This window comes from Typopeltis vanoorti, chromosome 5, assembly GCF_054136105.1.
Source record: "Typopeltis vanoorti isolate ZY-2024b chromosome 5, IOZ_Tvanoo_1.0, whole genome shotgun sequence".
Classification (NCBI taxonomy): Eukaryota; Metazoa; Arthropoda; class Arachnida; order Uropygi; family Thelyphonidae; genus Typopeltis; species Typopeltis vanoorti.
This window is the reverse complement of record NC_143553.1, coordinates 94,486,303-94,512,065: the sequence shown is the minus strand read 5'-3', so window position 1 is coordinate 94,512,065 and position 25,763 is coordinate 94,486,303. Positions and strand designations below refer to the sequence as shown.

Here is a 25,763-nt window from a genome sequence, read left to right as displayed (position 1 = left end):
CCGCCAATTGACCGCAACTACACCAATGCCATCTACTGCCGACCGCCACCTATAGTATTTCCACAGACAATCACAAACATTCATGCACATGGCAGGATTCGAGCCTGCAGCCTCCTGACTGGAGAGCGGACATGCTAATCACTCGGCCAGCCAGGCTGGGCAAACTACACCAAAACTATCACCATTTCATATATCTGAAGCAGTGGCGTAGCTAGGGGGATGATCTGACCCGGGCGGCACTTTGAACCTTACCCTATATGTTGTTTTGACTTTTTGTAGTATTTTTGGTGTGTATTGAGAGGGGCGGCAAACTCAGGAACTTCCCCGGGCGGCAAAAGCTATAGCAACGCTGCTGATCTGAGGCACATCTGAAAAATAACAAAAATCCTGAAAAATATAACTCTACAACCACTTACAGACCATATAAAAAATTGGCATTCCTTATCTGCCCCATGAAGTTACAACCAGAGTCCCTAGACCTGCCAGGTGTTTTACCAGATCTCATGCAGTTGTAAACTACAGCCACTCAGGACTTGCTGTTCATGCTTTAGACACTAACCACAGGATATGCTGGAAGGAGGCCGCTCTGCTCCACCACAGCAAATATGAATACAAGAGGCTGTTCCTTGAATCTGCCTTGGCCTTAAGAAACTATTCAAGCCTCAACAAATTTGGTTGCATGAAACTGGTCTAAATTTGGGAAGCACTCATCCTACATACTTCTGCCCAACAACTAAAAACGCTCATTTTAGCCCTCTGGGAGAACTATTAGGACTTCAGGTGCAAAGGCACTATTAAAACTTGATGGGGAAGATAAGGAATGCCAATTTTTTATATGGTCTGTAAGTGGTTGTAAGGTTAATTAAATTAAGATTGTAACATTGTTAATTAAATTTTTTAGGATTTTTGTTAGTTTTTCAGATGAGTCTGGGATGGAAAGTGTGCAGACACTATGCCTTATTTACCTGGAATATTGTCTGCACATATATGTTAATGTGGAATAGAGTACATTTCTGTACTCTGTTCCCTGATAATAATGGCAATCAATTGATTGCATTTATCAATAAATTATTAATTAATAATTTATTAATTACATTTATTATAAAAGAAAATTACAATGTAGATTAATCTAAATGTGCTTGTGATTTTCTGAAAGAATACAGTTATGATCAACCACCATATAAGCCTTATCGCTAGACTAATATACCTAGCCTTAAAACAGAAACGTTAATATTAGAAGGGGATTTATCTTTAGCAAACCCAAATGCAGTGAAAGTCAACTTAAGATGTGACTGGCACAATGGGCTTTCACCGGGTCCTAATCTAGCATTTGCGGGGCCTGGAACAAGAGTACAAATGAAGATTCATATGTCTAAATATTTAAAAATTATAAATCAAGCTAACAAACTGTTAAATAAAAATAAAATATTCTATCCTTAAGCCAGCATAACTGAGTGGTAGTGGCATTTGTACACCTCAGTGTTAGGTTACTCACTGGGTGAAGTTTTCTACGCCTTGCTTTGATGGTTCCCAATTTAGTCAATCTCTAGCATGGACAAGCAGGTTTTCCACCCAGAAACTTTTATTTTTTTTTGTCTCATTAACTCAAGAAACTCGACCACAGAATCCACATTATTTCAGACATTAAAAATAGTGTGTTAGGGACCATGAGATGGCAGCACTTGTTAGCCATCTCTTCACTGGATGCAGATTAAACTTAATGATGGTCTTGGGCAAATTTGGTTGCATGAATATCTCTGATTAGCTGCCAGTGGGGGTTTGAACTGCCCCTTACTCTATAAAAGTCAGATAAGGCTAAAACAGTTCTGCCTACTTCCGATAAGGGAATAAAAGGCATTAGCTGATTTTTTTATTTCTTCCATCCTCCTACCTTGACAAGCATGCCTTCATAACGACAAAAACAAAACGTGTGTAAAACTATGATTTTTATATAACTGAAAGTCAGCAAATTGTCAAAGACTACTGAATTTAATTAATATGATTCATGTTGATTTCGCCAGGGAACCAGGGCAAACAGCGAAAAGTCAGCTACTGGAACAAATCTGAAAACACACCCCAACTCAACATCACCAGAGTTAAAGATCGGTACTATCAACATAAGAAGAATGAATGGCAAAGAAATGGAGCTAGCTGAGGAATTAGATAAGTACCAGATTGACATAATAGGGGTGACTGAAACAAAAAAGACAAAAACTGGTGAGATCTTTCAGAGCAATAAATACAAAATGTTATATTCAGGCAATGACAATCAAGGAAAAGAAGGAGTAGCCATAGTATTCAACACAAAATATGAAACTAATCTTCTTGAATAGCAGTCAGTCTCAAGTAGAGTAATCTGGGCAAATATGAGAATGGAGAACTGGACAATGAGACTTATTTGTGCCTATGGTCCCACAGAAGGTTCTACTAAGGTAGAAGTGGAGGAATTTTTTGATGCTTAAGAAAAAGCAACTGACACAATGAAAAAGGAAAAGTTGGTCCTTGTTGGAGATCTAAATAGCAGAGTAGGAAATGATTGCGAGACATACAAAAATATTTCGGGAAAATTTGAAGAAAAGAGCAAAGCTAATAATAATGGCAAATATCTGTTGGATTTCTGCTCAGGACATGGACTGGTTATTAATAAGACCATGTTCCAATATAAAAATGTGCACAAATTCACATGGAGAGAAGAGGCAAGGAATAAGAAAAGTCTCATCGACTATGTTATTGTCGATAGTGATGTTTTCTCCCTGGTGCAAGACACCAGTATACAGAGGATTCAAAATTGGAAGTGATCACTATTTAGTCTTGAGCAGGATAAAATTTGAATTTCATATTGAAAAGAATAACATGTAAGAAGTTTTAAAGCGAATAAAAGTTGAGCAGCTCTCATATGTGAACTGTAGACTAAAATACACAAAGATTATTGAAGAAAAAATGAAAGAGTTTGAGAACAGGAATCAAACCATGGAGATTCAGTGGCAGGCCTTGAAGAAAGTCCTGATTGATTCAGCTAGAGAGGCATGTGGTGAAGTTGTCTGCAAGGATAGAAAAATTAGAACTCCATAGTGGACACAAGAATTTAAAGAGGCAGTGAAGGAAAATATCAAAAGTTCCTGGCAAATAAGTCAGCTTGTGCTCTTAGAGAATACAGAGACAAATGCAAGAATGCTCAATACTGTGTAAAACTAGCTAAATAAAAGTCATGGGAGGACTTTGGTATGAATATAGAAAATAAATATCAAGAAGGAGACAAAATATTCTGGAGGTTGTTGAAGAAGTTTAGGAATGGAGGAAAGAGTGCTGTAAAAGGAGTTAGAGATGATAAAGGTGACATGAAAATGGGAGAAAAAGATACCCTTGAAGTATGGAGTAATTACTTTTTTAACACTTCTAAATGAAATAAGCAGTGATGACAGCATAGTGGTAAAAAACACTGACCAGGCATGCAGTCAGGAATACATATCCATACTTGAAGTAGAAAAAGCCATCAAAGGCTTGAAATGTGGAAAGGCATCAGGAATAGATGATATTCGACCAGAAATGCTGAAGTATGGTGGTATAAGAGTCTTACAGTGGCTGCACTGCATAGTTCGGAAGGCCTGGACAGAGGGACGAATTCCCGATGATTGGAGTAGAGCTCTCATAGTACCCATATATAAAAAAGGGAAATAAAACTGCATGTGAGAATTGCAGAGGTATTTCCCTACTGAGTTTTCCCGGCAAGATCTATGCAAGTATACTTGAGAAACGGTTGAGAAGAATTGTGGAAGAAAAGCTGGATTCAGGCCAAATAGAGGCTGTCAGGATCAGATCTTCACTTTACGACAAATAGTCGTGAAAGCATGGGAATATAACAAAGATCTGTGTTTAAGTTTTGTCAATTTGGAAAAGGTATATGATAAGGTGCCAAGAGAGAAGCTATTCAATAAGCTACAGTTATATGGTGTCAATGGGGCATTATATCAAGCAATACTTAGTCTTTATCTGAGTTGTAAGTCAGCAGTTAGAAATGAAGGAAGTACAGGAAGATAGTTTAATGTTAAATCTGGTGCGAGACAACAAAGATGTACATTATCCCCTCCGTTATTCATTATCTATATGGATCACATTATGAAGGAAAGTGGTATTAAACATGATATCAAAATTGGAGATGTTAATGTCAGCTCTTAGCTTTATGCGGATGATGTTATACTTTTAAATAAATCCGCAAAAAGTCTGCAAGATTCTCTAACTAAATTGAATAACTGTTGTAATAGATATGGTATGAAGGCCAGCAATAAAAAGACAAAGACAATGAAAATAGGCAGAATCATTGAAAATGTCAACTGTGTTGTGAATGGAGAACCTGTGGAACAAGTAAAACATTTCAGTTATTTAGGCACGATTTTCAGTGAAGATGGTAAATTCAATATAGAAATAGACAACAGAATCAGCAAAGCTGGTATGGTGGGAAGTCAATTGAATAAATTCATATGGAATAAGGGAAAAATTAGTCAGAATCAGAACACTAAATTAGCTGTATACAAGACAGTGTTAAAAACAAGTTTTAACTTATGGATCTGAGAGCTGGGTCAGAAGTAAAACACTTGACCAAAGACTAGAGACCACAAATATGAGAGTCCTGAGAAAGATTATAGGCATGAACAGATGGCATCAATGATAATATCATATTAAAAACGAGGATGTTAGGAAAGAACTTGACATTGTCAACATCCAGGAATGTGTTAGCAGAGCTAATCTCTGGTGGTATGGTCACTTAAACAGAATGAGTGAAGAAAGATTAGCAAAACAAGTGTTCTCTGCCAGGTTGGCAGCAAAACAACCCAGAGGAAGACCAAGATATAGGTGGATTGATACGGTACAAAATGCCTTAGACGATAGAAATATAAGATCTGATAATGTTGGAGTCACGACAAGTAACAGACTGATTTGGAGGGAAATTATAGATCGGAAGTTAGTAATGATGTAATTTTTTTCATGTAGTACTATCATATCCTGTACATCCCTTGAGGGTACATGGCAGGAATTTGATGATGATGATAATTCATGTTTGGATGTTGTGCTGATTGGGCTGGCAATGTTTGAATGAGGAATAAAATAAAATAAAGACACATAATTCATAAATGATTATATATTTATTTCATAAAATTTATTTTCTTAGCCTTGATTTCAGCAAATTATAATTATGTTATAAGGTCATAATTTTATATTTTATTGACAGTAATGCCAAACGAGATAACCTTTGAAGATAAAAAAACATACAAGACAAGATGATATTTGCTTGATTGTGCATGTTGTTCTTAACAATTATTGTTAAGAACAACAGCGTGATCTTTTTTGTGCCTGTAATAATATGCTTGGCCCTATAAAGCATGAGGCCTCACTTGCCTGGGATCTAAGGGTTGCCGTGAATTTCACCACTGCATATTTAAAATGAATGTTCACAGCACCCAACAAACTATATACTACTGTTAATAAATGGTGCATTTTTACATAGATAAGGATATTCATAGATATTATATCTTAATATTAATCCTACCATAGAGAATAATCTCTGTTTCTAACAATTATTTTTTTAATTCCGAGTGCACCTATATGTTATTATATGCACAAGGGTTCACTCCAATTGGTGCAATGATCTTAACTCTTTCTTTCAGAATCCAAATAATCACTGACTCAAGACCAAATACAAAATAAACACATTTAATAAAACTAAAACAATATATATACACTTCAAGCAATATTACATCACTATAACTACAAATTATTGGATCTAAGGCCTTTTTAAATTAAACTTACACTTAAGACTAGACTAAACACTTTGTTTGCACAATCACAAAATGTTCATAGCAGTTTCTCTCTCTGTCAAGGCCTTTCTCCAAAGATATATGACTCTATTCTTCATTTCAGGATCCTTTCTCATCACTTATGTAGCACACATTAATTCTTCCGAACTTAATTCTGTCTCTTTTCTTCAGTAGAAATAATAGTCAGATCTGGCGTTTTTAATACAGATGAAACTTCCTAATCAGAGTTTTCTCGAACATTCCTTTAGAACGTAAATAGCAAATTCTTCTTTTATTCACTAAATGCTTATTGAGTTTTAACTCTTCCAATTAAAAAAAAATTTACAGCTCTACGATTCCCTTTTCGGAATCTACTATAAATCTTTCAATTAGTGTTTCCTCCAGTATTCCTTTTAAAACGATTTATAGCAATATTTCCCTTTTATTTATCCACATTAAAACTTAATAATTCCACGATTCCCTTTTCGGAATATACTATTAATTTTCCTCCGACTGTCACACAAAAAAAAAAAAACTTAAGTTTCTTCGAACCTAAATATCAGCCGGCCTGTGTTCTAAATTCTTTCCGAACGCTCTCTTGTCAGCTGTCAATCATTCCATAAAACTTCTCCGCGAGCATGCGCACTCCACGAAAGTCAGAAACTAAGTACTGTAAAATGGCTGAAGCGTTGTATCCGTTAGCGACAAGAGAATGTCTTCATAAAACACAAAACTTAATATTTCAAACCACAATCAAATTCTTTTAAGTAATACAATGATCAAATCTAGTAAGAACATCAATTTTTTAATTTCTTTACATATCACTTTGGACAAAACAATTCCATAACGGGCACATCGCAAGTGCCGACAGTGCGTGTTATGAAAACAAAACTAATAAACATACTACATAAACAATAAGTAAAAATATTCAGAATTTTAATTATGATTATTTTTACATAATTGTAAAAATGAGGAAAAAATAAAGCATGAGGCCTTTATAAAAATAAAGCTATAAAGCATGAGGCCTCACTTGCCTGAGATTAAGAGTCGCCCTGAATTTCACCACTGCATATTTAAAATGAATGTTCACAGCACCCAACAAACTATATACTACAATGTAAATAACTGTTTTTTTTTTTATTGCCATTGAGAATGACAATGTAAATTCTCTAGAATTCTAAGAAAATAACTGACAATTTCCCTATCTTAATCTGGTAACCTCATTGTGGTTAAGATACTGATTTATACAATGCAGTGATAGAAAAAGAATGATTAAAAATAGGATAAGAATATAAACAATGAGAAAAGCCAATTATTTGTTGCAAATTGTTAGGATAACTGAAGACTGAAAGATCACAAGATTGAATCAGAGAATTCCACATAGTATGCAAAATCTATTCATTTTAAGAGTAACATATGAACAAATCACTTCAGTGAATTATTTAAGATGTCAAGATAAGAAATTTTATTGCAGCTGTATTATTATTATTATGTGACACCTCCAAGGAGTCCAAGGACTTATCATGGAAGGATGTACACCACAACACAACTCGCTCTCCCTTACTTAATCTTCCGACTACACAACACATCAACACCACACCATTCTATCCAAGTGCTGAAACATTTCTCTACAGGAAAACATTGACCTACACATAGATTTAGCCTTGGATAGTTAGTGGACAGAGATAGATTGTCTGATGGTCATGATTGTGTGTATGTGTGAATGGCAATTGAAAGCAGAATGTGTGGAAAGAGAGAAATAGAACTGCTGAGAAAGAAGATGGAAGGAATAAAGACAAAGTTCAGGAGGGTGAATGAAGCTTAGGAGGATAGAGAGATTGGCTAGAGTGAGAGGAACTAGAGTAGGTGTAAGAGAACAGCATCAGAGAGTGAGGGAGACAGGAAGGTGAGAGAATGAGAGAGAGACAGTGGAAGAGAGAAAATTGCAGAATGACGAGAAAGTTTGGAAGCAATGGATAAAGAGGTGTGAAGGAGGAAAGAGAAAGAGAGAGAGATTGAAATCCATAAGAGGGAGGGAATGTTAGTGAGAGAAGAATGAATGAATCTATTCAAAGTGTCATGTATGGAGATTTGATGATTTGGGGGTGTGCCTGCTTGGAGTCAGAGGAGTGCTTGCTTGATCGAATGATAGAAAGTATGGCAATGGCAGTGAAGAGGGGGTGAAAGGGTGGAGATGACAGTAATGGTGTGGACGAATGACTTGAGAGATAGCATGAATCATGTCTGAGGAAAGATAATGAGCATATTGCCCCAGTATGATGATGCAGAGTGGAGGAGAAGAGCAGTGATGACGAATGAGATGATAGTAAGAATGCGTATGAAAAGGGGTCTGGAATATTATTATTATTCAGGCCTCCATGGAGTCAAGAGACTCATCGTGGGAGGTCCTTCTTAGGAAACACAAAATCTATCATACCACTCCTTGAATTCATTGACCATTCTTGCTCTCACCACTCTCTCTCTCAGGCAATGCATTCGACGGTTCAACCACCCTCCATGCAAAGAAACCACTCCTCACCCTCTTGCTCACAGCTTCCTTTTGTAACTTCCAGGGAATGGCCTCTTGTCATCACTCCTTCCCGCTGTTCAACCAAGCGAAAGAACTCCCAGTGTCAACCCTGTAACCACCTCTCAACAGTTTAAAAGTCTCAATCATATCACCTCTCCTTCTTCTATCCACCAAACTCTGCAGTCCACATTCCCTCAGCCGATCCTCATAACTGCCATTGTACAATCCTGAAACCATCTTTGTTATCTGCCTCTGTACCCTTTCCACAATTAATTTATCCCCTTCAAACCCTGGGGACCAAATTTGAGAACAACAGTCTAAGTGTGGTCTGATCAGGGTCTTATACAATGGAATGATAACTCTTTTATCTCTGCAGGTCAGCATCCTTCTCAGTATTGCAGCAATCCTCTGGGTTACCTTCACCACCTTTGCAATATGCTCTCTGAATTTCAGTTTTCTATCAATCATCACCCCCCCCCACATCTCATGTCTCCCTTACTTCCTCCAGTACAGCTGCTCCAATCGAGTATGCAACCTCTCATCGATAGATACCAAACTTCAAGACTTTACATTTTGCTGCATTAAACCGACATCCCCCATCCGTCTAGTTTATTTAAATCCTCTTGCAGGGCTGCCTCATCTGCACTATTACTGATAACCCTTCCCAGCTTCACATCATCTGCAAACAACTGAATATCTCCTTACAATCCATCGACAATGTCATTGATATAAAGGTTGAACAATACTGTACTGTCCCAGTACTAAGCCCTGTGGAACCCCACTTATAACCTTCTGCTTCCTCGATATTGCCCCACCATATACAACTCTCTGATACCTATCAAACAGCCAATCCTGAATCCAGTTAACTAACCCGATATTTAAACCCATGTGGATATGTGGACGAGTACATTGCGTTTGATGCAAGAATGGATTGCATTTGAATGCAGAAAGGCACAGGCATTTGGAGAGACTTATTTTCTGGGCAAGAAAATAAGTCTCTTATAAGAAAATGAATGTGTCGAGACAGGGAAACTAGAATTGCACAGGTGGAATGTTGCAGGGATGGCCTAATATATGGATAATGGCTAGAAGGCTAGCAATACACTAGTTTTTCTGTATACAAATGCTAAATAATAACTAATATATATATATATATATATATATATATATGGGAATAAACGATGAGTTGCCCTGGTGTTGTACCATCTTTAGACTTGAACTTTGTTTCAGGCGCAAACTTAATTGTTTGCATACTTGGGATTAGGAGCTAAAATAACCAAGCATATAAAATTGCTTGGTTATCCTAATATCCTAATATATATATATATATATATATATATAGAAGTTTGTAGTATTAACTCAGTACTGGGATATGTTCATATTTATATATACTGACTATAACCGAGACTAGAATAACAATTAAATTCATTCAAAACACAACATGTTTCATCGGATTGTCCGACTTCCGACGCTAAAGAGAACACAAGAACAGCCAACCCCTAATAATCTTCATGGAAGAAATAAAAAATTAGTGATAAACCATTCATCATATGTTCTAAATCACAACGAAGAACAAATTCTTAAAAAGGGTCTTAATTTTGTCCTTGTGCATAAAACTATTCCCAAGGAAATGTTTTAACTAAGATGGAGAAAGCCGCATCACTACTTCCTGCCGCAGACGCCAGTTTACTTCGCATGGCAGCAATACTTGCGATTAATAATGCAAGACCTCCATCTGATAACATCTCCCTTGGTGAAAGGCTAGCAATAAAAAGTCTTAAGAACAACAAAGACATTGTTATCATACAAGCTGACAAGGGCAATGCAACTGTAGTGCTAAATAAAACAGATTACCATGAAAAAATCTTGGCATTATTAGAGTCAGATACATACTTGGAAATTGAGAGAGATCCAACGAGGGAGATACATAACAAAACAAACAACCTCTTACAAAAAGCCACAGAACTTCCAAGAAACATACGCCTTGCCGCTCACTCTTTATATCAACTCATCCCAAGGTTATATGGTCTCCCAAAGATACACAAGGAAACCTACCCACTGAGACCTATAGTAGATAGTATTGACTCGCCTACCTACAGCTTATCTAAGTTTCTGGCTTCATCTTTAAAAGGTTTTACAGGAAATTCTTCTTCATATATCAAAAACTCAACAGATTTCGTCTCAAAAATCAAAAATTTCAAACTCCAGCCTTCAGACATCATGGTGAGCTTTGACGTGGTGGCTCTCTTTACAAAACGTACCAATTCAAGAGATTCTCGATATTTTAAAGAACAAAATTTCAAAAAAGATGTTTTCCATGCTATCACATTGCGTTCACTCCGGCTACTTTCAATATGAGAAGAAAATCTACAAACAAAATAAAGGATTGGCAATGGGAAGCCCCCTGTCTCCTATATTAGCTAACATCTTTTTTGAAGATTTCGAACAAAAGTCAATCTCCTCAGCTACTCTTAAACCAAAAATTTGGCTAAGATTTGCAGATGACATATTTCTTATCTGGGACCATGGCACCGATAACCTTCAGTCTTTTTTAAATCATTTAAACAACTTCCACCAAGATATCAAATTAACAATGGAGGTTGAAGAAAATGGATCTCTTCCCTTCCTAGATGTAAGACTTACTAAGTCATCTGATTCTATTAAAATATCAATCTTTAGAAAAGCTACACACACAGATCGATACCTGCATGCATCTTCACATCACTATCCTGCACAGAAAGTGGGTATCATCTCAACCCTAGCACATTGTGCTAGATCTATACTGTCAGATGATGAAGATCTAAAAAATGAACTACAACATCTACAAAGAACCTCCACAAGTAATGGCTACTCGTCAAAAACTATTAATAAGCATCTGTACCTTATAATAAATTTAGTTTAATCCTTTATCCAGGTGTGAGCAAACAGTTTGTGCCTGAAAGTATCTTCAGGACTGGGGTAAAGTGGTACAACACCAGGGCACTCCTTGCAAAGGTGGAGCAAGCTACCAACACTCCTATCTCAGTATCTCCCATAATGCAAAATACATCTCCTTGCAGATATGTCTAATGTTATGCATTAAGGGAAGGGCCACAACCCAGACTAGTTTCGACCTTTATTGAGGTCTCTTCAGTGGGAGCCAGGCCCAAGTGGAGATACCAGGCAGAAGCATTAGCAGGTCATCTCTACCTATAGGAGTTGTCAAATGGTGTGCCACCCTTTTTTAATAAATTACTCTGGATTTAAACTTTCAAGCATCTATACCACTGCCATCAAAACAACCCAAAAGGTTATATCTCCTTTCCATATATCAGCTTGCTCTCCGTGAAACTAAGAAGAATTTTAAGAAAGTTCAACATAAAAACCTGTTTCTCTACTCTTCCTAGCCTAAGATCAATTTTAAGCAAATACAAACAAGCTCACAACCATCTACAGTTCCTAGGAGTGTACAAAATCACGTGTGACTGCGGGAAGCAATACTATGGCCAAACTGAAAAATCCATCTTCCTATGTCTAGAAGAACATCAGAGAGACATTGCCTACAAAAGAACTAGAGCAAGTGCCCTGTCAAGCCATGTATTGTTTTCAGTAAACACAAATGATGAAGGCCATCAACCTAAAAACCTTCATATATGCCGTGATGAGGTGGAGCAACACATAGCCGAGTCTAAGGAAATTGTTATGGACCCTCATCACATAAATAATAACCTCAGCTATAATCTACTGGACTCTTTCAGCTCTGCTATCCGATATTGGCACACGCGTGAAATCAGATGCACGCAGCTACTTAACAACAGAACTTCAACACGGACTGTAGCTACAGTTCAAAGCTAACTGATTTTATAATAGTCGTTTTATAGTGATACGATGTTTCTTATAGTGTTTACTTGCTTTCTATGTTCCCACGCCTGAAGAAGTCGGACAATCCGATGAAACATGTTGCGTTTTGAATAAATTTAATTGTTATTCTAGTCTCGGTTATAGTCAGTATATATAAATATGAATATATATATATATATATATATATATATATATATATATTAATTTTCTTTTCATAGAAAGGAGTTTGTGACATTGATTGACTCAGTCTCTCTCTCCAAAGGTTGTTGGTATCAGTGAAACTTGGTTAACTGAGGAGGATTTTCTAACAGGCACAGAAATTGAAGGGTATAGCATATTTCAACAGGATAGGGAAGGCCAATGTGGTGTGAAGTGTTACTCATGATAAGAGATGACAATATATGGCTTTGAGAGTATACATGTGAGATAGATGTTTATAGTAAAAGATATTTAGTTGGATGTTGCTACAGACCAGGGTATATAGATGATGATGAGCAGGAATTGTGTAGGCAAATTAGTTTGGCAAGTGCAAAGCGAGTGATCATTATAGGGGGAGGGGACTTCAACTATAGTGATATAAATTGGACAGACAAGACAGCACGCAGTAACACGAGAATTTAATTTTTGGATTTCTCAAGGGACAACTGTCTTAGGCAGCATGTAGTGGAAAAATTATTGTATACATTTTACTTATTTTTTATATATTTCTACTATAAAACTATGCTTAATAAACCATGTCTTATTCTAAAACATTATCACAATATGAAATAGCAATATCAGTAAACACACACATATATACATACATATTAGTTTTTCTTTCATATCCTTTTAATTTTCAATTTTTACTGACAAAGAATTAGAGTACTGGTGCCGGGTCTTATTTCCTTTAAGTCATTCCACGACACTCGTGAAGAGGCACCTCGTATCGCTTCGCAACTGGAAGTCACGTGACTGGAAGGGAGAAGATCTTATTCCGGTATACTTCCTTATAAACTGTCCAGCAATATTTATATTCTTCTATATTATTATTATTGTCTCCATGAAGTCAGAAAACTCATCGTGAAAGACCCTACATTAACACACTAACCATTATTCACGCAATACCTATCAGACTTCTTAACTCATTCACAGATGAAGCACTCATAGCCACCTCTTGCAACGCATTCTAGAGATTCACACTATTTATATATGCACTAGCAAAAGGATTTGTGAAGAGAATAGAAGTATGTGTTACCACGTGAGCCTGTTAGCTACGACATGAAGTTGAATATCATATAAACAAAGTTATAGCAACAATCAATCATGCTCAGAAAGATTACCCGTAAGTAACATGTGATTCATGCATTTACCACCAAGCCTATTTGTTCTTGTAATAATACTTACACTGATGATGCTGCGTCTTCCCCATATTTCAGCGATTTCTTTAAAATCTTTTCAGCTTGCTCATACCTCAAAATTTGTTGGCGGACTATTATGAGCACATATAAAGTTTTTTTTTTTTTATTCGTTTTTAAAATTAAATGTTCACTTTACAACATTTCAAATAATAAAATTATACACTGCAACTCAAATGATAATATTTTGAATAATTGATTACTTTACTTAAAAATTTAATGACACTGAATAATAAGTGTAATAGCGTACTATCTACTGCTGTGGTTATACAAATATTTACAAAATCAAATAGTTCCTCAACGGTAAATATTCACGTGACTAGGATTTCCTGTTGCTGAGGAAAAACCTTGAAAAAGGTTGTAACCAGTAGCGGCTGGTGACAATAGAAACAGGTGGGACCAGGGGCCAAAATAACAATTTTGGCCCCTGGTCCCACCATATTACAATAATGTTTAGTCAGACTCCACTGATGCATTGGGCTATTAATTTTTTTAAAACTGGAAAAACGCTTCTCGTTTTTCCAATAAACTATCGATTTTGTTCATAGTTAAAATAGTTTACGGACGTAATAAAAATTTAAACTTTAAAATAAATTATAACAAAAAAAAAGACAACAATAATTAAACACAATACAACAGAACAACAACGAGAATAAGACAATGAAAGAATCGCGCGCTATTTACGTACAAACGCAATGATTGGGCCAGATAAAACAGGCCCCAAGATAAGCGTTGCGCCTGTTAAACAAACATGATCGCTACTGCACGTACCTCATACATGCCCTGTGTTCTACACGTATAAAATAGGGCCTGCCGTGGCAGGCCACAGAGACCGTACTAAATGGCATTATACAATATTGCTACAAAACTCTACAGTAATTTTTTTATTAAACAATAAAACAGATCAACAACGAGAATAAATAATAAGACAATGCTCAACGCTCAACGCTACTGACTGGATGGGCGAAGCAAATATGCTTTTATATTCCCCTTTGTCTGGGTTGGTGTACAGGTGAATGGGGTAGTTTTGAGCTTTATGCTCTCCCTTTGTGGGCAGTGTAGTTAGTTGATATCAGCTGGGAGTAGAATTGTTTTCGGTCTTTTGTGCTTATTGTAGACTGTCTCATCGTATTCTGAAGCTTGACTGATCAGTGGGTTAGGATGAGTGATTGCTCTGGTGAAATACTTCTCTGCTAGGTCGTGTAGTAGGGGGGCTATGTATGGTATTTTGGTCTCCCGATGGATCTGTGCGTTTCTGACGTACCACGGTGCGTCCAAGATCATCCGAAGGCATTTATTTTGTATTCTCTGGAGTTTTAGGATATTAGACTGTGAGGTGTGGCTCCACGCTGGGGAGGCATACGCGATTACCGGGCGTAATACCATCTTGTATATTAGTAGTTTATTTTGTGTGTGAAGTTTACTTCGGCGGTTGATCATGGGGTATAGCTGTGCTATGGCTCTGGCTGTCTTGCTGCAGATGTGTTTAATGTGACTGTTGAATCTAAGTCTTTTGTCCAATCTAACTCCCAGATATGTGGTTTCTGCTTGCCATGGAATCTTTTTCCCATAGAGTTGGATGTCATCACTGATGAGTACTTTTCTTCTGGTGAAAAGCATCGCCGAGCTTTTGTGTGGATTGACCTGAATCCTCCAATCTGAGAACCACTTTGCAAGAGTGGAGATGCTATCCTGTAGTCTTTTGGTTGCCAGCTTGGGACTGAGAGATCTGGACAATATTGCCGTATCATCGGCATATAAGGCAGTGATGGTTGTTCTTGGGTTTTGTGGGATATCGGCTACATAGATTGAGAAGAGTAGGGGGGCCAGAAGAGAGCCTTGGGGTACGCCTGCCAGAATTTTTCTTCTGGATGATACAATTCCATTGATTTTTATTTGCATGTATCTGTCTGAGAGATAGGATTTGATCAGTCTGATGATGTTTATGGGTATGTTGGCTTTTATAAGCTTGTAGAGTAGGCCCTGGTGCCATACTTTGTCAAATGCCTTTGCTAGATCCAAGAAAACGGCTGCAGTGTGCTGGTTCCAATTAAAGCCGACTGTGATGTGTTCTACCAGGCAGTGTATTTGTTGAGTGGTACTGTGCTCCTTCCGGAAACCAAATTGTTCATTAGGGATGATTTTAAGTTTCTCTGTGGCGTCTTGTAGTCTGGTAAGGATAACTCTCTCTGCTATTTTGCAAAGGCTGGATATTAGACTAATGGGCCTGTAACTTTGGGGAAGATGTGGGTCATTTCCAGGCTTTTTTATCGGTGTTATATCAGCAATTTTCCAGGCTATGGGAAAATGTTGTAGTCTGATAATTGCATTTGTTATGTTGACTATATGGATTATGGCCTTTCTGGGAAGAATTTTTATGATTTTATTGGTGATTCCATCTGGTCCTGGGGCTTTTTTTGAATTTAAATGCTTGATGTTATATATTTCTGTTGGGGTGGTAGGAGTGATGTGGTCTGGGCAGTTCTCTGTTTGCTTTAAAGTATGCCTGACCTGCATATGAATATTATACAGGGTGTTCGGGATAAATTTGACAGTTTCGTAAGGAAAAAGAAAATCTTCTTTGTATCTATTAAATTTAATGAATTGACAAAAAAACATTACAGGCAGAGTTAATTACAATACTATCAACAAGATTTACTCAAAATAACCACCATTAGCATCGATCAGAGCTTCAATTCTGCTTCGGAACCTCGAACAAGCTGATGCTACAGTCTCCCTGGGAAGGGCCGCAAAAACTGTTTTAATTTTATCCATTAACTGGGCTTTTGTATTACTGGAAGTGCGATTGGTGTCTTTTTCAACTGCGCCCCATACAAAATAATCCATGGGGTTAAGGTCTGGGGAGTTTGGAGGCCAAACATTTGGACTGGTGAAGTCGTAGAAATTTTCAGACAACCATTTTTGACTTTTCCCAGAGGTGTGGCAAGGGGCCGAATCCTGCTGCCATACATACGGCCTACCATTGGCTACCCTTGTTATCCAGGGCTTGACTACAGTTAGCAACTCCACGAACAAAGCCCGAATTCCAATGCCAGGGTTCTTCAACACCTGTTCCTGCAGATTTGCGAGGAATTCTGCTGTACGAACGCAATCAGATCGTCTGCTAGGGATCTTTCTTCTTGCTACATCCTCGTAGTCACCATTGGAAGTCTCTAGTTCATGCCTGATTGTTTTTACTGTATTCAGGGAGCATTGGGCAGCAGTCGTAATATCCTTATTTTGATGGCGGGCACGAATCATCATGATACAAGTTATTCTCTTCCATGATTCAGGTGGGTTCCAGCTATCCATCCTTTCTGACATCTTGTATATGAATGAAGAAGGGTCCAAACTTTTAAATGAAGAGAAGTGTGTGTTAATACATGTAACTTACGGAAAAATATAATTAATTATAAATATGTCAAATTTATCCCGAACACCCTGTATATATGACTAATATTCAGGTTGTCATATGCAGGTCTGCACTGCTCCTCCAGACTGTCAGCCAGTGCATCAGCTTTGTCTCTATCCATGTGTGTTATTCCGTGCTTGGTCTGCATGGGGGGTAAGGGTTGATTTTTTCTACGGAGGATCTTCAAAAATTTCCATAAAGTATGATCAGCTTGGTTTAGGGATGTTAACTTCTTTTCCCATTCCTGGTTTCTATGATTTTGTAGTGCATCTCTTACTTTTCTGTTTAGGTTATTTAGGATAGTTTTGTCTTGTGGGGCTCTAGTGTTATGGTACCTCTTCCTGGCTTTATTTTTGGACTTGATTAAGTTGGTAATCTCCTCTGGGATTCTGCTGGTTGAATGGATGAGTGTAGTTCTGGTGACTGAAGCAATTGCTTTCTTGATTTGGTCTGTTAAGCTTTTTACTGCAGTGTCTATCTCTTCTTTTTTATGTATGATAGGTACTGGGCCGATGTGCTCTGGTAGGACATGGGACAGTTTGTCCCATGCTAAGAATGAGTGTAGTGGGGAGAATTGATCTAGTGTACCTAGTTTGAGTACTAGGGGATTATGATCTGATGACAATTCATTTACTGTTTCCAGCTGGTACTGATATTTGATATTCTTTAAAATAATGATGTCTAGCACGTCTGATCTGCCAATTGGGCTGTGATGGGTAGGCTCGACAGGTCCCACAACTGTGGCTGCGTTGGCTGCTGTGTAGTTGTGTAGAGTGTGGCCACTTGTATTAACTGTGGAGCTGTACCAGGCAGTGTGCTTCGCATTCAAATCTCCTGCCATAAGAATGGGGTCTGTGGAGCCTAGGATGGAATCTAGATCTGATATTAATAGGTGTTTGCTTGGTGGGTTGTAGGCTGCATATATCTTGATGCTTCCTGCATTTCTCGTGTGTACTTCTACTCCGGTAATCTCCAGGTTGGTGGTTGGTGGGTTGGGTATGGTATTGTGGTTGAGGTAGGGCTTGATGTAGATGGCTGTGCCTCCCCCTCTGGCACCTAGTCTGTCTGTTCTGTACATGGTGTACCCCCTTATTTTGGGGTTGTTAGCAGGTCTCAGGTGAGTCTCGCTGATCAGCATAATATCGGGGTTTCTTCTGTGTGCGAACTCTAGTAACTCAAGTGTTTTGTTGGTGAGGCCATTGGCATTCCAGGCAGTTATCAGGAGTGAGTTTGGTTGTATTTTAGTTGTGTTCATTGAGAGCTGCTAGTATGGAGTGGGTTCCTTGAAGGAATCTCTTCGTTGAGGATGACGATGGGTTTGTTTGGCTAAATTCTTGCAGCATAGTGGCTAATGAGGAGGTCAGAATTGCTGCTATGTTGGAGGTTTTCTGAGTGGTATGTGCTGCATTCTTGGGGCGAGCTGCTTCTGCGTAGGTTTTGGTGGGGAATTGTGGTCTTTCCTGACTTGTTTGGTTTAGTTTTCTTTGATCAGTCTCAATCTGCGATCTTTGGGTGCTAATCGGAGCAGGTGATTGGGGGGGTCTTGTTGCCCCACGGTTTTTCGGATGATGAATGCATCCTTTATAGTTGGCAGGATGGGGGCCACCGCAGTTGGCACATGTGGCTGGCGTGGTTCTTGGTTTGGAACAGGTAATAGTTGGGTGTTTTTCGCCACATTTGAGGCATCTGTACTCAGCTTTGCAGAGTTTTTGTGCATGGCCAAACTTTTGGCAGCGATGACATTGCCCTGCTGATGCTCTCTTTCTTAGTGGTTCTGGGGTTATTCTTAGACCGCAGACGGCGGTTATTTCATAGATGTGTTTCTGTGTGTTGGGGACTTCCACTAGGACTAGTGGCATTGGTCGCTTGTCTGATCGGGTCATTCTGCTGACCTTGATAGGTGTTAGTCCGTGTTGGGTGAGGTCTGCTGCAATCTCCTCAGAGGTGATGCCTTCTGTGACTCCTCTGAGTACAACTTTAAGATTTTTTTCGCTGCTTAGTGCAAAAGTGTGATATTGTAGTTTGTTGTTGTCCATTATTTTTGTTATACCTCTGTAGTCTGTTACCGTTGTTGGCTGTATTTTAACCCCTTCGTCTGTGTTTCTGGCCCAGGAGTAATCAATATTGTGATCTCTAAGGTTTTGTGCTACTGTGGTCCATTTTTCTTTTTCCCGGAGAATTACAGGGGGGACCTTTTCCTTCTTTTCCGGGGCTGTTTGTGAGGGTGCGGCGTCTTCCATGTGGTCGTCCGTGGTTCTGCGTCTTTTCCCTGTGTGTTCTTCTGTGACGTTTGTCTGTTTTAAGTTCTCGGGTGGGCTAGAGATAATGAAATAAGACAATGAAAGAATTGCGCGCTATTTACGTACAAACGCAGTGATTGGGCCCAGTGGCGCACCCAGGGGGGGAGTCGAAGGGGTTCTCCCCCCCAAAAGAAAAAGTTAAAAAACACTAGAAAAATTTCCAAAATACTTTTCCTAATTAAAATTCATTTTTTATTTATGTTGTGTCATGTCTTCTATTTCTATACTACTTATGAATTATGGGTCACATAAGGTGAGAGAACCCTATAGCAGTGTTTCTCAACCTATGGTCTGCGGACCACAGGTAGTCCGCGACGATGGGACAGGTGGTCCACAGGCTTAAATTAACCAAATAAATCTATATATTTTAATTATCCAAACAAAACAAATTAAAATTGAATAAGTAAGTAAAAATTATTAAAATAAAATGAATACTTAAAAAAAAATAGTTGCAGAATGTTCATGGAATGAACATTCTGCCACTATTTTAATTTGTATCGGCAGAATGACGAGTAATAAAAGAGGGGTGAAGTGAAAAACAATATGGTTTTATTGCTTCCACCTTCCCTTGCTGTTTTGTCAGATTTGAAGGAAACATGTGTTGTCCACATTTCAACCAATTGCTTGTTGTTTATTGATTTTTATTGTTGAAGTTTTCCTCCTTCAACCAAGGCTCAATATATCTTCAGAAGTGCTAAGTAATACTTAGAAAAAATGTGTTGTGCGTTAACGCCAGTTATTTTATTTTATTTAGTTATTTTATATATTATTTTTCGGAAATCGCGCGAAAAGCAAGCTGACAATTGAGTTGAAATGCTAACTCTCTTCAACCGAATTCCAGTAATATGTGAAACTGCCATAACAGCATTACTATATATATATATATATATCTTAGTTTTAACACGTTTACGAATTTTAACACTTTCGGTTGAATTTTATTACTGCCGAGCGAACTCACACAAAGTAATTAATAACAATAGTTTTTAGTTAGATACTGTGTTTGTTGGTGCAACATATGGTTTTACTTGAGTCTATATATACAGCATAGTTTCTGTATGAGGGGACATGTGATTATTAATATTAATTAGTGTAGTTTTTATTCCAGTTGTCTCAATTGCATTATTTGTTGAGAAATATATTACACAGACTGCTTGTACCTTATTCACTGACATAATAAAAGTACTTGTTTTTCTTGCCTCTGCAATATAGTGGCTATTGGGGGAGGATGTGTTGTTTACTAAAGGAGCAAGTTACTATCGCCCTGCTCTGAACGTGTGTCAGCTTTTTTCATTTGCGAGGTATATGCGAAACTTTTTAATTTCTTTTTTTGAAAAGTAAAATCAGGGGTGAGAGTTATATGCGAGTAAGTATGGTATTTCAATTATGGATAAGTACATTGGTACCTTCTTTAAACGGAAAAATATCTCTGATGACAGTGATAATACAAAACGAGTTTGTAATGACAGTTTGTGTGTAGTTTCTGAAGAGAGAGGTCTGTAACGAATCCACAGAAACACAGAATTCCCATCAGTTGCAATGCGATAATATCAATATGCTTAACGAAAGGAAAGATTTGCTGACTTGCTGGACACTCGACCAGTGGATCACATTCAAAGGTAAATATAATTGGTTATTTTGTAGGAACATTTTTCTGTTTTGTGACTTTTCTGCCTTTATGGTAATTATGCCTACATTATTGTGTTATTATTCCACAGCTGTTTACAGTTTTGAATGTGTATATAAGGTCGTTATCAACAGTAGCCTGATTACGAATGCATGATGAAAGGGACGGGGAGGTTTGGAGCTTCTCCGAATAGTATTCAAAAAGTAAATACAATTGGTTATTTGGTATAGGGCCCTGAAACTTATTAGTTTAGAATTTAACCACTGGGAAAGGGTTTGTGTCCACCTCAAAACTCTGAAACAATTTAAAAAAATTTTCCGAATAACTTTTTATAAGAAATTTCTGTGATTTCACAATCCATTTCAGGCTTGCAGTCACGAGAACGACCTTTCGTTATCGGAAAAAGAGTAGCTAATTGAACTTTCAAGTGACAGTGGGCTTAAAATGCATTCTGCAATAGTGGTTTGACTTGATTCTGGATCTCGCCTTCAGTTAGAAGTGAATTTCACGAATTATTTGAAGAAGTCGAAAATTGTTATGCAGTTTTCTACAACCTATCTTTGTGAGAAACGATTTTCATTGCTTCTTCAAATAAAAACGAAATACAGAATTCGTCTTAGTGTGTGTGCCGATCTTCAAATGAAGTTGACCAATATTGAGCCAGATATCCAGCACCTCTCCAAGGTCGAGAAGCTCATCCATCTCATTAAAAGTAAATAGTAACATAATTATATCATTTTATTTTTTTAATAAAAAAACTTTGTTTTAATTTTTATCCACAAAATTTAACTTTTTATCTATATATCCGGCCTGATTGGCCGACTCTCCAGCCAAAAGGCTGCGAGTTCGAATCCCGCCATGTGCATGGATGTTTGTGATTGTCTGTGAAAATACTAGTGGTAGTGGTCGGCAGTAGACAGCATTGGTGTAGATGATGATTGTAGTTATGGTTGGTGAAGATGGAGAGTTGTAGAGTAGGTGCCCTTCCTCGATATGTCTTTGGACTACCTGGAGGTGTTATGTAATAATAATATCGACAAGCTTTATATGTTCATCGTGCATCACATAGTTTGAATTTGGCACTTGGAAATGCTATATCTGTGACAAATAAGAAATTGTATTGGCATAATTGAAAAGGTACACAATTTCTTCAATACCCCTAAAAGACAGGACGTCCTTGTTGTCTATAGTATTATAATATTAATATCTTTTAAGATTTATATCTTTATTTAGCTTGCAAAAAATATTTGCATGCACCTCACCATTGTCTAAAACAAAACAAAAATCTGACAGTGACCTCTTAATTACCCTAAATTTTGTTGATGATGTTGTTGCTCAATTAAATATCGTTCGTGAGACACCAGTCTTCATTTAAAGATATTTATGATGAAGCATGTATAAAAGCCAATAATTTTAATATTGACATTAAAAAGTGAAGGACTTCATCAAAACAAACATTACGGTCCAATGTTCCAGCCGATTCTGTAGAAGATTATTTCAGGACAACTATTTTCATTCCATTTATTGATCAAATATTGACTCAACTTCATGATCATTTCACTCGTCACTGCAACATTTTGAAAAATTTTTTTTCTCTTCTACCAAATGGAAAAGATGCTCCAACAGCAAGTGCAATGGAAGATTTTCGTCAGTTGTGTGAATTTTATGCCGGTGATTTGCCTTATACAAATCCAGCAATTTTGAACGCTGAATTCATGTTGTGGTATAAGAAATTTGAAAAACTGTTTGCAATAGCTCCATGCAAAAATGCCATTGATGAAGTTTCAAAGTGTGACAAAATGATATATCCTAACAACTGTAACCTATTAAAAATATTTGCACTCGACTAACCAGGCCGGCATTACTAATTACTAGATTATTACTAATATCTATGCAATCCTTTTATTGGTGGATTCACAAAAAAAGTTTTGAGTATGGAATCCTGTGGCATCCCCTTCCCCTCCCCTCTTCTCTCTTAGAGAGGGAGAGGGTGTCACAGGATTCTGTATTGGAACCACTGCTATTTAATTTATATATGAATGACACAGAATCTGATTTAAAAGGAAATATTCACTTGTTTTTAAATGATGTCAGGCTGGGAAGACTGACAAATAATTCTAATGTAGTATCACTTCAGGAGAACTCAGAAGGTTGGCGCTGTTGACAGCACAGTAGCGATGTCTGCTCATTGTCTTGGAGTATAAAGTTTTGTAATATGTACACAATGGGATGGAATACAGAGTATTATATTAGTGGAAATGAACTACAAGAGATGGAAGAAGTGGTAATGCTAATTTGATAAATAAGTGATAGTGCCATTATAGGCCTGTGTAGCTCAGTGGAAGTGAAGCTTGTATCCTCTGTGCTTAGCCGCACGAAGATAGACTTATAAGTTTGAGTCTAGTCGCCGATTGGAGGAACTTTATCTAAGCTTTTCTTTGACCAGTTCCCGAGTTAGTCTCTCTCTGGCACGGCAAGCGAGTTTTTCCTCTCATACACTCAAGAAAATCGACCGTAGAACCCACATCATTTCAGACAGTAACATATCCTGTTAGGGCAAAATGTACTGGATTTAGTGATAACGTCAGATAACACAATACTAAGAGATGGCAGCACTTGCTTGCCAGTCTCTCATGTGGTGGCTTATAATTAGTGATAAACATGGGCCAACTATCTCTGATTTGCTACTGGTGGAGATTGAACTGCCTACTCAGTTTCCAAAAGCTAGATAGAGTTAAAATGCCTCGCCTACTTCCTATATGGAATGAAAGGCTTTATCTTATTATTATTATTAGTGCCAGTATAGGAAACGCTGATTATACGATATCTGGACATGACAAGCATCATATGATCCAGAGCTCATTACTGAAGTTTTAATTGTTACTTTAGGGATTAAATAATGATAAAAGTAATCATTGAATAAAAGCGTAAATTGTGTGGCAAGGGATTTGAGGGAAATGTTGGATTTATTAGTAAAAATGCTAGGATAGTCAGTGTGCTGTCTAGATATGATAGTCGAGAATTGAGAAGAAGGGCATTGATGATGAATGAAATGGTAGCTACTAAGATGTGTAGAAAAAAGAGGGATGGGATATGATATGCAGATGTATGGGAGGAGTTTGATGGGAGAAAGGAATTATATGCTGATGATGATCTGCATTTATATGAGTATTGGAGTAAACATTTACAGAAGTTACTGTTTAATGAAAATATGTGGGTATGAGATCAGGGAAACGAGAGTTATTAGAATGGAAAGGAATGAGGATAGTTGTCAGAAATAACATCGATCGATCTGTAATTTGAAACATTCGTTTCAAATTACAAACCGGTTTGTATTTCTGGAGTGGTTGTTAAGATCTTGGAGAGATTGGTTAGGAATAGAATACAGTATTGGGTGGAAAAGGAAAACTTTCTGAATAGAAGTCAACATGGGTTTGTTAAAGGGAGGTCTTGTTTTACAAATTTACTTACATTTTATAATTGTTGCAGATAGGGGGTGATTCATATACAGTGATATTTCTGGATTTTACAAAGGCATCGACAGGCTACTACATAATAAACTGGTGTATAAGTTATGGCAAATGGGATTGGAAAAATCAGTCGGTTGATTGGATAGAAAACTGACTTTCTAATCAATATCAAACGGTTGTGTATAGAGGTGCCATGTCTCCCAGAAGGGGAGTTACCAGTTGAGTCCCACAGGATTCTGTTCCAGGGCTACTGCTGTTCAGTTTGTTTGTTAATGATATCTAGAGTGGTCTGTAAGAGGATATTCAGCTGTTTGAGGGTTGGAAAACGTTAAAAATGATGCAGATGTACTAGTGCTTCAGAGCGATTTGAATAAAGTGACTATGTAGGTAGAGAAGTAAACACCAGTAAATGTAAGGTTTTGCACTTTGGATCTCAAACAGTAAAGCTGCTGTCATATTGGAGAAGTTGTATTATTACAGGAAGTGGAGGAAGGGAGTGATCTTGTGATATCTTGGGATCTTAGGTGGATAAAGAATTGAAGTTAAAGGGATATTTGATTAGACCACATTTGGACTACTGCACATCTATTTGGTAACCTCCGTTCCTAGGTGAAAAGCAAACTTGGGATATCTTGGGATCTTAGGTGGATAAAGAATTGAAGTTAAAGGGATATTTGATTAGACCACATTTGGACTACTGCACATCTATTTGGTAACCTCCGTTCCTAGGTGAAAAGCAAACTTTGGTAAAAATTCAGAGGTGAATAACAAAAGCAATATCGGGATTGTGGAATGCTGACTGACAGACAGGCAGGTTGAGAGAATGACAGTTTGGTCGACAGGCAGGTTGAGAGAATGTAAATTACAGGCCCTAGTCAATAGGCGGAAGAGGGGGAGACATGATTGAAACATATAAATTGTTATGCGGTGCTTATCAAATAGATGCCAGGATATTTTTCAAACGGTTGAAGGAGGGAAGGAAGTAGAGACAGGAGATCATTCTTGTCTCTATCCCCTTGGAAGTTGTATAAAGGTGGTGTGTGTAAGAGAGTGCAGCATGACTTTTTGCATGGAGAGTAGTTGGTGAGTGGAATTTATTGCCATATGAGATTATGAGTGTGCAAACATTGAGCGAATTTAAGATGAGGTATGATAAATGTCATCTCTGTTAGAATGCATCTTACTATTGCCTCCCTCGATGAGTCTTGACTCCAGGAGATTTTTGTTTAGGGTTAGGTACCAAGAGGCACTTGTTTTCCCGTCTCTTCATTTGTGGCTGCTTATAATTAGTGATAGTCATTGGCCAGCTATCTCTGATTGGCTACTGGTGGAGATTGAACTGCCCACTCAGTCTCCAAAAGCTAGATAGGATTTAAAGGCCTCATAGGGTTTTATTCCCTA

The 25,763-nt window shown here is 37.6% G+C and overlaps 2 protein-coding genes across 3 annotated transcripts in view; one reads left to right on the top strand and one right to left on the bottom strand.

Moving 5' to 3' along the window:
• Window positions 1-13,786, bottom strand: part of LOC150106662 (toll-like receptor 4) — a 98,769-nt gene extending 84,983 nt beyond the window's left edge. Inside the window, exon 1 of one of the 2 annotated variants that reach the window (XM_090393261.1) lies at window positions 13,546-13,786. The gene's annotated coding sequence lies outside the window, so the exon portion shown is untranslated. Of the gene's footprint in view, window positions 1-12,965; window positions 13,475-13,545 lie in introns of those variants that run through there. The other variant, XM_090393260.1, reaches the window with a different exon arrangement.
• LOC150106661 (uncharacterized) overlaps window positions 13,399-25,763 on the top strand; it is an 88,826-nt gene continuing 76,461 nt past the window's right edge. The window contains exon 1 of the mRNA XM_090393263.1: window positions 13,399-13,483. The gene's annotated coding sequence lies outside the window, so the exon portion shown is untranslated. The remainder of the gene's footprint in view (window positions 13,484-25,763) is intronic.